Source organism: Lissotriton helveticus, chromosome 1_1, assembly GCF_964261635.1.
Source record: "Lissotriton helveticus chromosome 1_1, aLisHel1.1, whole genome shotgun sequence".
NCBI lineage: Eukaryota > Metazoa > Chordata > Amphibia > Caudata > Salamandridae > Lissotriton > Lissotriton helveticus.
In genome coordinates, this window is record NC_136057.1 from 192,602,994 (window position 1) to 192,616,641 (window position 13,648).

Below are 13,648 nucleotides of genomic sequence, written 5' to 3' on the forward strand. Positions count from 1 at the left end.
CTGTGGCCGTGCGCCAGTGCATCAGAATAGTCTGAACCGCTGATCCCAGAGCGATGGCTATTTGTCTGCCCCTGCGTGACCTGAGAGGGTACATCAGTCTATTCGGGAGCCCTAGCAGGGTGTATGCGGGAAAACGCGGTAATTCTATGCCAAAGTGGGCGTCAATTTCATCTAATACCTCCTTCCAGAATGGTCCTAACAGTGGGCAGTCCCAGAGAATGTGTGTCAGTGTGCCCTTGTGTCCACACCCCCTCCAACAGGTGTCTTTCCGGCGTGTAGTACCAGTAGGTAGAGACCTTTGTCAGTGTTTCAGTGAGGCCCATGTGGTATGCGGAGTGTCTTGCCCTGTAGGAGATCTGGTCCCATTCCTTATGGCTCAGTGACCTACCCAGCTCCCGTTCCCAGCGTTCCCTCCCTGGGTTGTAGAAGTGTGAGGAGGGCGACTGTAGCATCTTATAGAGGTCCGTGATCAGTTTCGAGTCCGACTTCCGGGTCATGAGCCAGTGTTCAAACGGAAGAAACCGTCTATCTGCCGTCTCCCGTACCTGTGGATGAAGCGCCCAATGACGAGCTTGCAGATAGCGATGTCTTTCAGCCTCCGGGAAGGAAAACTCCTGCCGGAATTGCTGGAAGGGGATAATTCCTTCTGGACTGTATAGATGACATAGGGTGCGGCACCCCGCTGGTCTCCAATGCGCGAAAGCCCACCTCTCCATCCCCGGGGTAAAATCCGAGTTGTCTACTAATGGCGTGAGCAGAGACGGGAACGAGGTGAGACCGTATTTAAGGCAGGTGGCGTCCCAGACCCGCAGAGGCACCCTCGTGACAAAGGACGCATACAGATTCCTGGGTCGGTGGGGTCGTCGTAGAAATGGGATCTCCTGGAGGGACCGGCCCGCCACCGCCTGGTCCTGGAAGAGCCAGTGCTTATCAGACTCCCATCTGCTCCATTCCACCAAATAGCGTAACTGAGCAGCTTGAAAGTACTTACGGAGGTCCGGTATGCCCAGTCCTCCGGCCTCTGGGGCTAGCATAGAGAGAGCCCTGCGCATTCTGGGTTTTTTGCCGTGCCAGATAAAGCGTGAGAGGTCCGCCTGTAATTGCGGGATCCACCCCACTGGAGGCTGGAGCGGCAAGGCCCGGAACAGGTAAAGCACCTGGGGTAGTATCATCTTGATAGCGGCTATCCTGCCAAGCCAGGATAGAGTGCCGCCGTTCCAGCGTCCCAATTCCTCCTTTATCTTGGCGCCGAGCGCGGCATAGTTCGCCGACACCATGGCCGGTATAGTGGGGGCCAGTTGGATACCTCGGTAGGGGACCGTTCCTGATGACCAAAGCATAGGGAATCGATCTTGCAAGTGAGCTCTAGTGGTCGGCGTCAGAGAGACGTCCAGAGCCACCGATTTCCCCATATTCGTTTTAAAACCGGCGACCTCACCAAAGGAGGTCAGCTCCCAAATGCATGCCGGTAGGGCCGTTCGTGGTTCGGCAAGCGACAGTATGACATCATCCGCGTATAGACTTATAGCGTGTGTAAACCCTCCAAACCCCACTCCCGTCACCATTGGGTTGTCCCGGACCCGTTGAGCAAAGGGTTCCATGTATAGGGCAAAGAGCAGGGGCGATAGAGGGCATCCCTGTCTGGTGCCCCTCTCAATGTTGAAGGCCCTGGAGTTATACCCGTTCACGCGAACCACGGCAGTCGGCAGTCAATAGCAATTAAGAATTATGGACCGGAATGTATCCCCTATACCCGCCTTCACCAAAACCTGTTCAAGATAGGGCCAATGGACCCGGTCGAACGCCTTTTCGGCATCCACCGCTAACAGCATTCTCTCTCCTGGGATCCAGGACGCCTTTTCCAGAAGGTGGACAATTCTCTTGGTGTTGTCTACTGTCTGCCTCCCTGGGACAAACCCCGCCTGATCCGGGTTAATGAGATCGGGCAAGTGAGGAGCTAGACGAGCCGCTAGAATTCCCGTGTACAGTTTCAAATCCACGTTCAAAAGGGATATCGGCCTATATGAGCCACAATGTTTCCGGTCTTTCCCCAGCTTGGGAATAACCGTTATGGAAGCCCACAGGAGGTCAGGTGGAATGGCTCCCGGAGCAGCGAAGGAGTTGAAAAGGCGAGTGAGGATCGGGGCCAGTGTGGTGCAAAATGTTCTATAGAAAAGCGAGGTGTACCCGTCCGGGCCCGGCGCTTTGCCGTGTTTAAGCCTGGCAATAGCCGAGACCACCTCCTCTATACGGATATCCCTATCCAGATGTTCCGCCTGTGAAGGAGTCAGGGAGGGAAGGGTGGTCGAGTCCAGATACGCCGATGTCGCCACAGCATCCGGACTTTCACCAGCGTAGAGGTCCGCATAGAACTTGCGGAACTCCTCCGCTATGTGGGCGTCCTCCGTCACCTGCATCCCCGACGGGTCAGAGATCTCTTTCACCAGTTGACTTTGGTGTGCTACTGTGAGTCTATTGGCTAGTAATCTACCACAATGGTCGCCACTGGTGTAATAGGTATGACGTAAGCGGAGGGCTGCATACTCGGTGTGATATGGATTCAGAGCCGCCAGGAGCTTCCTTGCTACCTTGAGCTGCCTCCAGATTCTAGGGGACGCTGTCCTACGGTGCATATGCTCAAGCTCGCGGACCCTCTGTGTGAGCTCATCTCTCTTGGTCCGCCGTTCTGCGTTTTCGGCCGAGGAGATTGCTAAGAATTCCCCCCTGAGCACCGCCTTCAAGGCCGCCCATTGCGTTGCGCGGGTGGTGTCGGCGTTATCGTTGTGTGCCAAATGCTCCCGTATTCCGCCCTCAATGCGGTCCACCACCACCCTCCTGTGAAGCAAGGTGTCACGAAGGCGCCAAATTCTAGGCGGTGCAGCCTCCGGGGGCAGGCGCATAGTGGCCGACACCGGGGCATGATCCGACAGTGACAACACCCCCATATCTGCCTCCAGGGCCAATGCCCGTACCGGGGACGTGACCAAGAGATGGTCCAGCCTCACATACGTCTTGTGTGCGTGGGAGTAGTAGGAATACTCCCTGTCAGTGGGGTGCATGTGTCGCCAGAGATCAGTTAAGTCCACCTCCGACAGCCGAGCCTTGCATCCAGAGGAGAAGTCCCCGACTTGCGGGAAACGCTGCGCCGACCTGTCCAAAGCCGAGTCAACCACCATATTAAAGTCTCCGCCGAGAACAATGTGTTTATCCTGCGAGGCGGTAATCTCCACGATGGCTGATTGCAGAAAGCGGTCCTGCTGGTCATTAGGGCTGTACAGGGACCCAATTGTATAAGTAACTCCACCAATCCTGAATCTATATGCCAACAGCCGCCCTTTGTGCTCTGTGAGTCTGTGAAGGACGTCCCCCTTAAAGTGTTTGGCCACCAGAATCGCCACCCCTGCTGTCTTAGTGGAACAAGAAGAGAAAAATTGCTTTGGGAATTTATGTGAGCGTAGCCTATGTGTGTCATGTGCCAGCAGGTGCGTTTCCTGGAGGAGGCACACGTCCGCATGCGTGTTTTCTAGGAGCGATAGCACTGCCCTCCTTTTGACTGGATTATTCAGACCCCTGACATTCAGGGTCACTACCTTAAAAGTGTCAGGAGGCATAGGAGAAGGAGTAGATGAAAGCAATGAGTCTCCGTTTGAGCGAGACATGGCGCCTGAGCGCCCTTGAAGCTATCAGAACCTGGACAGTGCACTGGACAGACCTCGACGAGCCCCCCCCCCACCCCCCCAACACCCCTGGAACCCCCTTCCCAACAACAGCCCCTGCGCCCTTAAGCAGCAAAACCAACCCCAACAGTCCCCCCCCTCCCACCTCCCCCTCCCTTCAACAAGTCCAAAGTACTCATAGTCCCGGTCCGGTCCCTCAAGGACAGGACTGTAGAAGGTTCCTGTAGTGGACGTCCAGCCACTGCACTCCCGTCCGCCCCCCCACCCCCAGCACCCCCAAACCTGCGTTATAGAAGGCGACATCACTCTCCCCCCGGAGAAGTCTTAAGCTGTGAGCGCCACATTGTTGGTGGCGGCGCCGCTGGCTGCTTCCTGCACGGCCCTTTCCATGCCAGACCGGATGGTGGGTGAGTCCGGACGAATAGATGAGGCAGAGGGTCGGCGGTCCGGGATCCGCTGCCAGCCGTCCCTGGTGATGCGTCTGCGATGCGGCGTCGGCGGGTCTTTGTCTGACGCGGTAATGCCCAGAACCTCACACGTGTCTTGAAGAGAGCGTAGTTGATGCAAGGTGCCATTCCATTGGAATATGAGCCGGAAGGGGTGTCCCCACGAGTACTGCATAGCATGGCTTCTCAGAAAGTCCGTTGCAATTTTGAATGACCTGCGCTTTTAAAGCGTGATCGTGGACAAGTCCTGAAACAGTGCGATCTTATGTCATTGAAAGCTAAACGACTGGTGCTTCCTAGCCTCCCGGATGATGCGCTCTTTTAGCGGGTAGTCCGGCAGGAAGGCCAGGATATCCGGCGGTGGTGCAGGGGCCCGTCTTGCCAGGCCCACTCTGTGCGCCCTGTCTATTCGGATGGGAAAGTCCTCCGGTTCTCCCAGCACCGCTCTGAACAAGCTTTGCAGGTAGCTGGCAATGTCTTCTCCCTCTTCCGTAGACGGTACTCCCCGGACCCGTATGTTGTTCCGACGGGACCGGTTCTCCAGATCTTCGTTGTGTGCTTGGAGATCCAATTGCTGTTCCTGGAGACGGAGTACCTCCTGCTGCAAGTGCTCATCTCTGGCGTGACCGGCTCCTTCCATGGTCGCCACCCGTTCGCCCAAGTTGTCCACCTCACGCCGTACCTCTCTGACTTCTCCGGCCACCTCCTGTTTAAGCGCCTGAAAGTCATCTCGCAGGGAGCTGAATAGGGATTCAAGGAAGGATCTGGTGACCGGAGGCTCCTTGTCCTCAGCTTCCAGCGGGGTTCTCGAAGGGCCTGGTGAAGGAGGTCCTTTATCTGTTTTCGAGGTTCCCCTATTCAACATCTCAGGCAATGTCCGATCCCCCTTCTTCGGCCCTCTGTTGCCCGCCATTTTGATGGCGCTGAAGTCTGCGGGGGGCGCCTCCGGCGACGGGAGACCTCGCATCGATGAGCGTTCGGGAAGGGAGGCGGCCGGACCCCCGGTCCCAGGGTCGCAAGTCTCCCTCGGTTGCTGTCCGCCGCTTGGGGGATTACTTCGGTATCACAGGGACCCTTGGATCATTTCTCCTGCAGATCTGGGCCTCTGAGTGGGTGTCTCGTGGCGCTCCTCCGCCGCACCGGTCCTCTTCAAGAGCGGGGCACCTCTACAGCAAGAAGTCTTTCACCGAGGCTCCGGTGCCAGGGCTGGCCCCGGGCGAGCAGGCCCCCGCGGCGTCAGCAGCGCTCCCCTGAGCGTTCGTAGTGCCTCTTCTCTCACAGGTGCGTGGCTCAGTCCTGCCGGTCAGCGCGGGCTTGTGGTCCTACGGGGAGGCGCGCAGTCAGGTTGGGACAGGGCCCCTTCCTTGTTGTGGGCCGCGTCCCCAGCCTCGCGTGAAGGCCTCACCCCAACCGCCTCGCGGCTCCGCCGGCCCGTTTCGGCCCTCTGTTAGGACCCTGATTCCTTAGTTCGCCGGGTCAGCCGGCTCGGCCGAACCAGCCCCGGGCCCCCGCGGACTGTCCCCCACTGGTACTCAAGGCGAGGCTAGTCCAGGGGCTCCACACAGGTCGATTCCCGGGATCACCCTCTCCGCCAGTCGTCACCGCCAGGCAATCCACCGGGTTCCCCTCAATAAAAACAGTTGCTGCATCGTCCTTCCCCTCCGCAGATGGTGTGCTGTGTAGTCTCCTCATGAAGGCCGGGGCAACGACCGGAAGTCCGGAGGCCCCGGTGGCAGGCCGCATCCCCGGTCTCGCGTGAAGGCCTCCGGCCCGACGGGCCCTCGGATGCTCCCGGGCGGCACTCCCGCTCCGCCCCTGCTTCGGAGTCCGTTGGGGCCGGCGACCAGGCATCGAGACGAGTGGGCTTCCTATGCCTCCCTGTGGAGGGGCCGATGTCCCCGGTGCACGTCCAAGCTAGAGCTGCGGCCAGGCCACGTGTCGGTGAGGCCGTCAGTCACCAATCGTCCACAGGGCGGTCATCCAGTGGTGGAGCGTCGATGGATAAGTGACTCCGCCACCAAACCGCCACTAACCGGGGGGAGATTAGTGCGATTTCAGGGCTCAGGAGCCGGAGGCCGAAGGAGCTCGCGGAGAGTACGTCCGCTCTCCTCGCCATCTTGGCCACCCCCCTTAGGCATGTGTTTAATCCCCGTTGTCCATAACAGAGCTGTGTCTGATCCAACCAATAGTCAATGCGGGAACAGCTGCCATGCACAGCTGAAGTGTGTATTGCTTCGCTAACCCCAGGATTTCGCACTTTCCAGATATCATGCAGAAGTAACTCGGCTATAATCTCAAGTACTTTGGCTCGTGCCCTTCTGTGCGGCTCAGTAGTCATTTTCTTTTTTTTTTTTAAACCTTTTATTACAACAAGCATGGAAGGTTGAACACGGACACAGAGAGCATAATTGATTTACATTGAAGACCACTTACCATCCCTTCAAGCCCGTCACCCAGGAGTAATCAACAGGAACATACCTCCCAATTAACCAGTAAATTCTTTGATTTAATTTCTCAGGCCTGTACAGAAGAGGAAGTAAACTAGCGTCCTCGTCAGAATACTCCATGCAACAACCCATCCACTTCCCACCCCAAGGCCGTCCCCTGCCCCTCCTTCCTGCCGGCGCGAACTAACAAAGTAATCAGAACTGTAACAAAGATCTATGTGTACAAGGGGTCGTTTGGTGACATCAGCAGGGCATCCACATTGTTCAGAGTGACAAATTACGGAAGCGGGGAGTCATAACATTGTTCCTATCCTAGTCAACTAAGCGAGTGGCCCTTCAGTCCCCCTCCACAGTCATATCGCTCATCTCTGATTCAGTATCCTCATCCTCTTGATCTAATTCCGCTTCCAATGCTTCCCATGCCCGAGCTGCCTCCAAAGCCTTATCGTTGCGAGACCTATGAGCCTGCTGCAAACGGATTATACCCTCGCTGCTGGCCCACTTAATCATCTCCGCCCTCCATCTGAAATAGCGAGGCCCTATCTTATCTTTCCAGTGGGATGTGATTTCACGTTTGGCAAGCAGCAGCCCCAAATCTAAGAATTTGTTTGTCACCTTCGTTTTGCTCGTGTGTGGGAACCAATGCAAGAGACAGGCCCCCTTGTCCAGATCAATCTGCCCCCGTCACCTTGCAGAGTAGAGTAAGGATCTCCTCCCAGTATGTGCCTAGGTGCGGGCAATCCTAAAGCATGTGCACTAAATCTGCATTTCTCCATCTACATCTGGGGCACTGCGCAGAGTCTGTGTGAAAATACAGGTTGATCTTTTCTGGTGTAAGGTATGCTCTATGTAAAATGAAAAACTGATTTAACTGGATCTAGCGTTCCTAGTACCTTTCCATTCCCTCCTTAACACCTGTGACCAGGCTGAGTCCTGGGTCTCTCTGCCTATGTCCTCCCCTCACTGCACCTGCAGCCTCTGCAATGGGGTCGATCCTTCCTCAAGAATGCGTCTAATAGACAGGTTACTGCCTTAAAGGTGCCTGCTGCCATTACAATGTACTGACATGCCGCATTGACCGGTGGTTCCGAGAGGCCCGCGCCCCAATGTGACTGGATGGCGGTAACAAGGGCTGCATGAATTAGGAAATGTCCCCTTGGGAGTCCAAAGACTCCTGTAATGCCTCGTAAGGCAGCAGTGCACAGTCAGCGAATAGGTCCCCAACCATCTGCAAGCCCAACGTCTCCCAATCTGCTAGGGCTGACCAATCCCGCGCATGTGGCAGAGCTGTGCACATTCCTTACGGTATATCTGGAGCATAAGGTCTCTGTACCCCTATCCTGTTGTGATAACGTTTCCAGCAGTGCCTCAACGCAGATTCTTCAATTGACAGTCCATCAACTCTCAACCTTTCTGACGCTTTTTAAACCCTGGAGGGCAAGCATTCCCAGCATCAACTTCGCAACCTATTGGTTAAACAACCAAGGGCCCGATTCACAGAATGAACTTAAGACTCAATCCTAAACTTACTACTATTTTGGTATTCACAGAATGCACTTACTACTTTTGGCATTCACAGAATGAACTTACTACTTTTGGTATTCACAGAAGTTAGGATTTTGTCTTAAGTTAGTCTTAAGACAGACTTAAGACAAAATCCTAACTTCTGTGAATACCAAAAGTAGTAAGTGCATTCTGTGAATACCAAAATAGTAGTAAGTTTAGGATTGAGTGTTAAGTTCATTCTGTGGATCGGGCCCCAAGTTTTTACGTCCTTACGGAATTGGAGGTAACTTGGTTCAAGACGAAGGGGGAGGGGAAGAGAGTTCCATAGGGAGGGAGCCAGAAAGGTGAAGGAGCGACCACCCATTCTGGCTCTCTTGATCCTGGGTACCTGAAACTTGTGCTGGTTTGATGAGCGCAGGGTGCGAGCGAGGCAAAATTGATGAACCAATGTTCTAAGGTACAGTGGGGCCCTGCCTGAATTTATTCTATGCATGAAGCATAGGGCCTTGAACTTTATGCGACTCTCGATGCGGAGCCAATGAAGACTTCGCAGGGATAAGAAAGTGGAAGACTTGTTAGGGAGTTTACAGAGTAGCCTGACCGCCATGTTTTGCACCGTCTGTAATTTGCGAATTACTTCCTTACAGGCCCCCAGGTAAAGAACATTACCGTAGTCCAGTCTGGATGTTATTAAGGCCTGGGCTACGGTTTTCTGTGTGTCCTGAGGAAGCATCCAGATGATCTTTCTGAGCCACTTGAGGATAGTGGTGCAGATGAAAGAGACTCTGACCACGTGTTGCTTCATGGACATCGAAGATGATGCCCAGGTTGCGTGCAATTTTGGAGGTGGCAGGAAGGGGGCCCATTTGAAGCGGCCCATGGCGGGGTCCCCACAGGGCGGGATTATTACCAAAGAGAAGGAGTTCTGTTTTTCCCCCATTAAGTTTTAGTTTGTTTTCAAGCATCCATATGGCAATGTTGTTGAGTCGTGTACATAGGGAAGATGGAGTGGAGTGAGGGTTTGTGGAGAGTGAGTAGATGATCTGGGTGTCATCAGCGTAAGAATAAATGGTGAGCCCAGCTTGTTCTGCAATGGTGGCCAAAGGTCTAACATATAAATTAAAAAGAAGGGGACTCAAGATAGAGCCCTGAGGTACGCCGTATTTAGATTTGTGAATTTTGGAAGCAGAGGTGGGGGAAAAAACCTGGAAAGTGCGGTCGAAGAGGAAACTTGTGAGCCACTTTAGAGCTGAACCAGTGATGCCACAGGATTTGAGAGTGTTAAAAAGGATGGTATGGGAAACCGTGTCAAATGCGGCACTTAGATGAAGTAAAATAAGTGCCACGGTTTCCCCTTTGTCTACTTGGCATCGAATGGTCTCAGAAACCCCAAGAAGTGTAGATTCAGTAGAAAAGCCTGACCTAAAGCCAGACTGAGAGGGGTGAAGGATATTCCTTGATTCTATGAATTTGGTGAGTTGTATGTTGATGTGTTTTTCCAAGATTTTAGAAAAAATCGGAAGGAGAGAAATGGGGCGGAAGTTAGATGGATTATTCGGGTCAGCATTCACCTTTTTCAACGAAGGTACTATCATGGCATGTTTCCATGCATTGGGGACCTTAGCTTCCTTAAGGGAAGTGTTGAGTAGTTCTAGGATCAAAGTGAGGGAAGGGGTATCCAAGGTTTGTAGGATTTGTGAGGGATGGGATCCATAGGGGAACCTGATTTGATGGTACCAATGGTGTCCCGAAGTGTGGTGATATTTAGAGGGTTCCAAGGAGTTACCTGCTGCGGAGCGGTGTTAGGAGTGTGGTCCAGTACCTCAGATTCACTGGAGATAGCCAATGCAGGCTGCTCCGGGGGAAGGTGAGTAGGGTCAGGGTCTCCAAAGTCAGCATAGATGTTTTCGATTTTAGAGATGAAGAATTCTGCCAAAGTATTGCACTGTGTGGTGTCAAATTCAAATTCAAATAGTCTTTATTCGATATTTTTCAATCATGAAAGACATTTTACAGATAAAAAAGAAATAGTTGTTTTTGATACCCATCCCACAATCCCACAAGGGAACAGGAACCACGATGAATCATTTTATCATACAGAAAGTACAAGATAAAAATATTCAATATACAATAAAAGTAGAATAAATAACACCCTAACTCATCCTATTTACATTTTTACATATTCTTAAGTTAATCCTATATTTTTTAAAAAGACATTTATAAAAAAAAAAAAAAAGGAAACAGGTATAAAAGCAATTTCATCAATATCAAAATTACAAATTATCAGTTACTAATGCAGTGTACATAGTTAATCACTTAATAATATAATATGCAGAGTTAAATAGCAACAGACGCCGGAAACTCATGATTACTCCAGACTCATTTTACGTGACCGAATAATCCATATCCAATGCAAAAACTTTGACATGGCTATAACAACAGGCTGTGATGTATCAGTTCTTAAAACCCTAACAGCCTCATTTGCAGTTCTTAAGCCTAGCTGGGCACAGATCGGTTTTAGCCATGACCGTCTGGGAACATTATATTCAGGGCAAGCAAATAGCACATGTCCAATATTTTCAGTTTGATCAGGGCAGAAAAGGCACCTTGGGCTTTGGCTCTTATGCCATTTCTCAGTTAGGGCATTTAAAGGTAAAGTCCCTACCCTCAACTGATGGTACCTTTTCCGGTCCCCTGGTACAGTTATCCAGTCCCAGTAAGGTTCAAGGGCTGGTGCATGCTTAAGTTCTAGAAAATCGTTAGTGAAAGATCGTTCAATATGATTTCTAAAACACTTTGTCTCAATCATGCTCCAGTATAGATCTCGAAGTACCTTTTTTGGTGGAAATACATTGTTTACAGGATCGTCCCACAATTGGGATAATCCCATCGCCCTATATATACTTCTTACATCTCTCAACCAGACAATTTTACACCCTTTATCCATTGTTCGAATCTCTAGGAATCCTTGAGCATACTGAGAAAGTTCTGGGGTTACCCAAAGCCTTCTCCAGTAGGCTACAGGTCTATATCTAGCCATATCCTCAAAGCTATGGAAACCCAGATCATATTTTAAGGGTATCAAAGGTGTTGACATTGGTAACCCAGTAATGTTACGGAGGAATCTATTCTGTGCTGTCATCAGCTTTGTAAGATTACTGGGCCCCCAGAGTTCAGCTCCATACAGAACTGCCGCTCCTACCTTTGCATTATAAATTTTCAAGACCGGTCTGATAGGTTTAGTCTGTGATGCAAAAAGTTCCTTAGTAAGAGCTCCGGTTAATTGAGCATGTCTTGTCGCTAGCTCATTAGTGTGTTGTTTCCAATCCAAATTATAGGACAAATTAATTCCAAGGTACTTAAATACCTGGGTCTGTTCAAGCTGAACACCGTCCATAATTGCCTTCCCTCTAATATGTCGCCGTTTATGCAGAACCATGAATTTTGTTTTACTTGTATTAATTACAAGACCATGATCTGCACAGAATGATTCAAACACTCCAATTGCCCTCTGGAGTCCCTGTTGCGTCTTAGATATCAGCAGGGTATCATCCGCAAACATCAACAGGGGTATCAGTCTTCCTGCCAACTTAGGGGCATCTGTTGGTTGATGTTCAAAGTATCTGATCACCCTGTTGATGTATAGCGAGAAAAGCGTTGGAGCGAGCACGCAGCCTTGGCGTACTCCCTTCTCAATAGGAAATTTATCAGTAACACTACCCTGTTGGTTCCATCGCACTTGTGCAAAATTATTTTCATGCATTCTCATTAGTAAGGACAGGATTTCATTGGGGATACCCTGATTTTGGAGAGCATTCCACAACTTGTGGCGGGGGACTAAATCAAAAGCCGATTTTAAGTCGACGAAAGCAGCAAAAAGCATCCCCCCCCCAGTAAAACTACACGCCAGTAAATTAAAACAAATCTAAACACTTGATCTATGGTACTTGTATGGCTACGAAAGCCTGCCTGCAAGGGTGACAGTATATCCTGTTCATCTATCCACCCATGGATTCGCTGGAGTAAAAGTCTAGCCAAAACTTTCTGTATACATGCGATCAGGCTAATAGGCCTATAATTGCCTGGATCCGAGCATGCCCCCTTTTTATAGATGGGGATAATCTCGGCTCCCTTCCAGGTCTCAGGAATAGGCGAGCCCTTCGCAATACCATTTACTAGCAAGTGAATGTACGTGGCCCATAAATCTTTATCGTGCATAAAAAGGTCTGCTGGAACAGAGTCTAAGCCCGGTGCTCTGGCTTTAGGGATATTATTTAGAATTTTTAGGACATCAGCTTTGCTGAAAATTAGGTGGCTCTCCAGGGTATCTACTGGGGCCACATGGTCCTCTCCATCAGTTTCCTCAGCAGCGAACTGGGTCGCATAATGGGATACCCATGCTTCTGGTGACACATGATTCATGGGTTCTCCTCTTATGGCCCCCCTTCCCCATTTTACGATGTTCCAAAAGGGCGTCATAGATCTTTCCTTGCTTGCTTTAAGGAGATCCCTCCAATAGTCTTCCTCCCAGTCCCTTTTTGCACTTATTTGGACCTTTTTTTACATAACACGTGCTTCCCTTATTTTATTTATATCTTTTGACTTAACAGCGACAGACAATGCCTTATAAGCACCCCTGCACGATTTGTCGTACCACTGGTCTTCCTTTCTTACTGGCCTACGTTGCTTCTTAGTAACTGTTTTAACAAAGAAAATGTTTAACCTTTTAAAAAATTCATCATGGATCCTACTAACTTCAGATAGCTGAGTATCCATAAGGCTTATACTCCTTATTCTTTAATGGCCTGGGTTGTTAGATCCCTCATAGCAGTTATGCTTTCCTCACTTGCTGCACAAGTTGCCCATCTGATGTGTCTGGTATCATTTGAGAGGTTTATTTGGACATTTTCCCTCAAATCGTCTTTTCCCAACACTCCATACATTTTAAATGTCAAAATTAATGGATCATGGTCGCTTTCCACTCTAGGCTCTATCCACATATCAACAACACTGGCCCAATTCTCTTTGTTAATTAAGATATAGTCAATGCGACTCTGTGAATTTCCATTGGAAAAAGTGGTAGCACCATGTTTATCCGAGGTCACTCTTCCATTGGTAGCCCGCAAACCAAACTCAACGCACAGAATTTTTAACTGTAGTGCAGCCTCAGACCATTTTTTAATTGGTGGTAAGGAAAGCTGAGGGATATCCCAGATATAGTCCTCCTCTATCGTAAGATCTACATCGTGGTTATCTAAGGGTTCAAAACAACAATTAAAATCACCTCCAACAATAACATTTGCATTTAAGCAATGTTGTTTTAGAAGGGAATCTAGCAGATCAACCGCCTCCGTGGGTTTACCACCTGGTAAGCCCCTTGAATATATATTAAAAATATAAAGGTCCAAACTGAATGGCCGCTGTAGCTTAACCGACAGTATATCAGGGCTATTAGTGGCCAATTGAACCACTGAATAGTCGCTATTTTGTTTTACCCATGTCACTAGACCACCTTTAGGTCTTCCCCTTTGACTTGGAGTAGCCGGGACATAAAAATGTAGATATCCTTCAA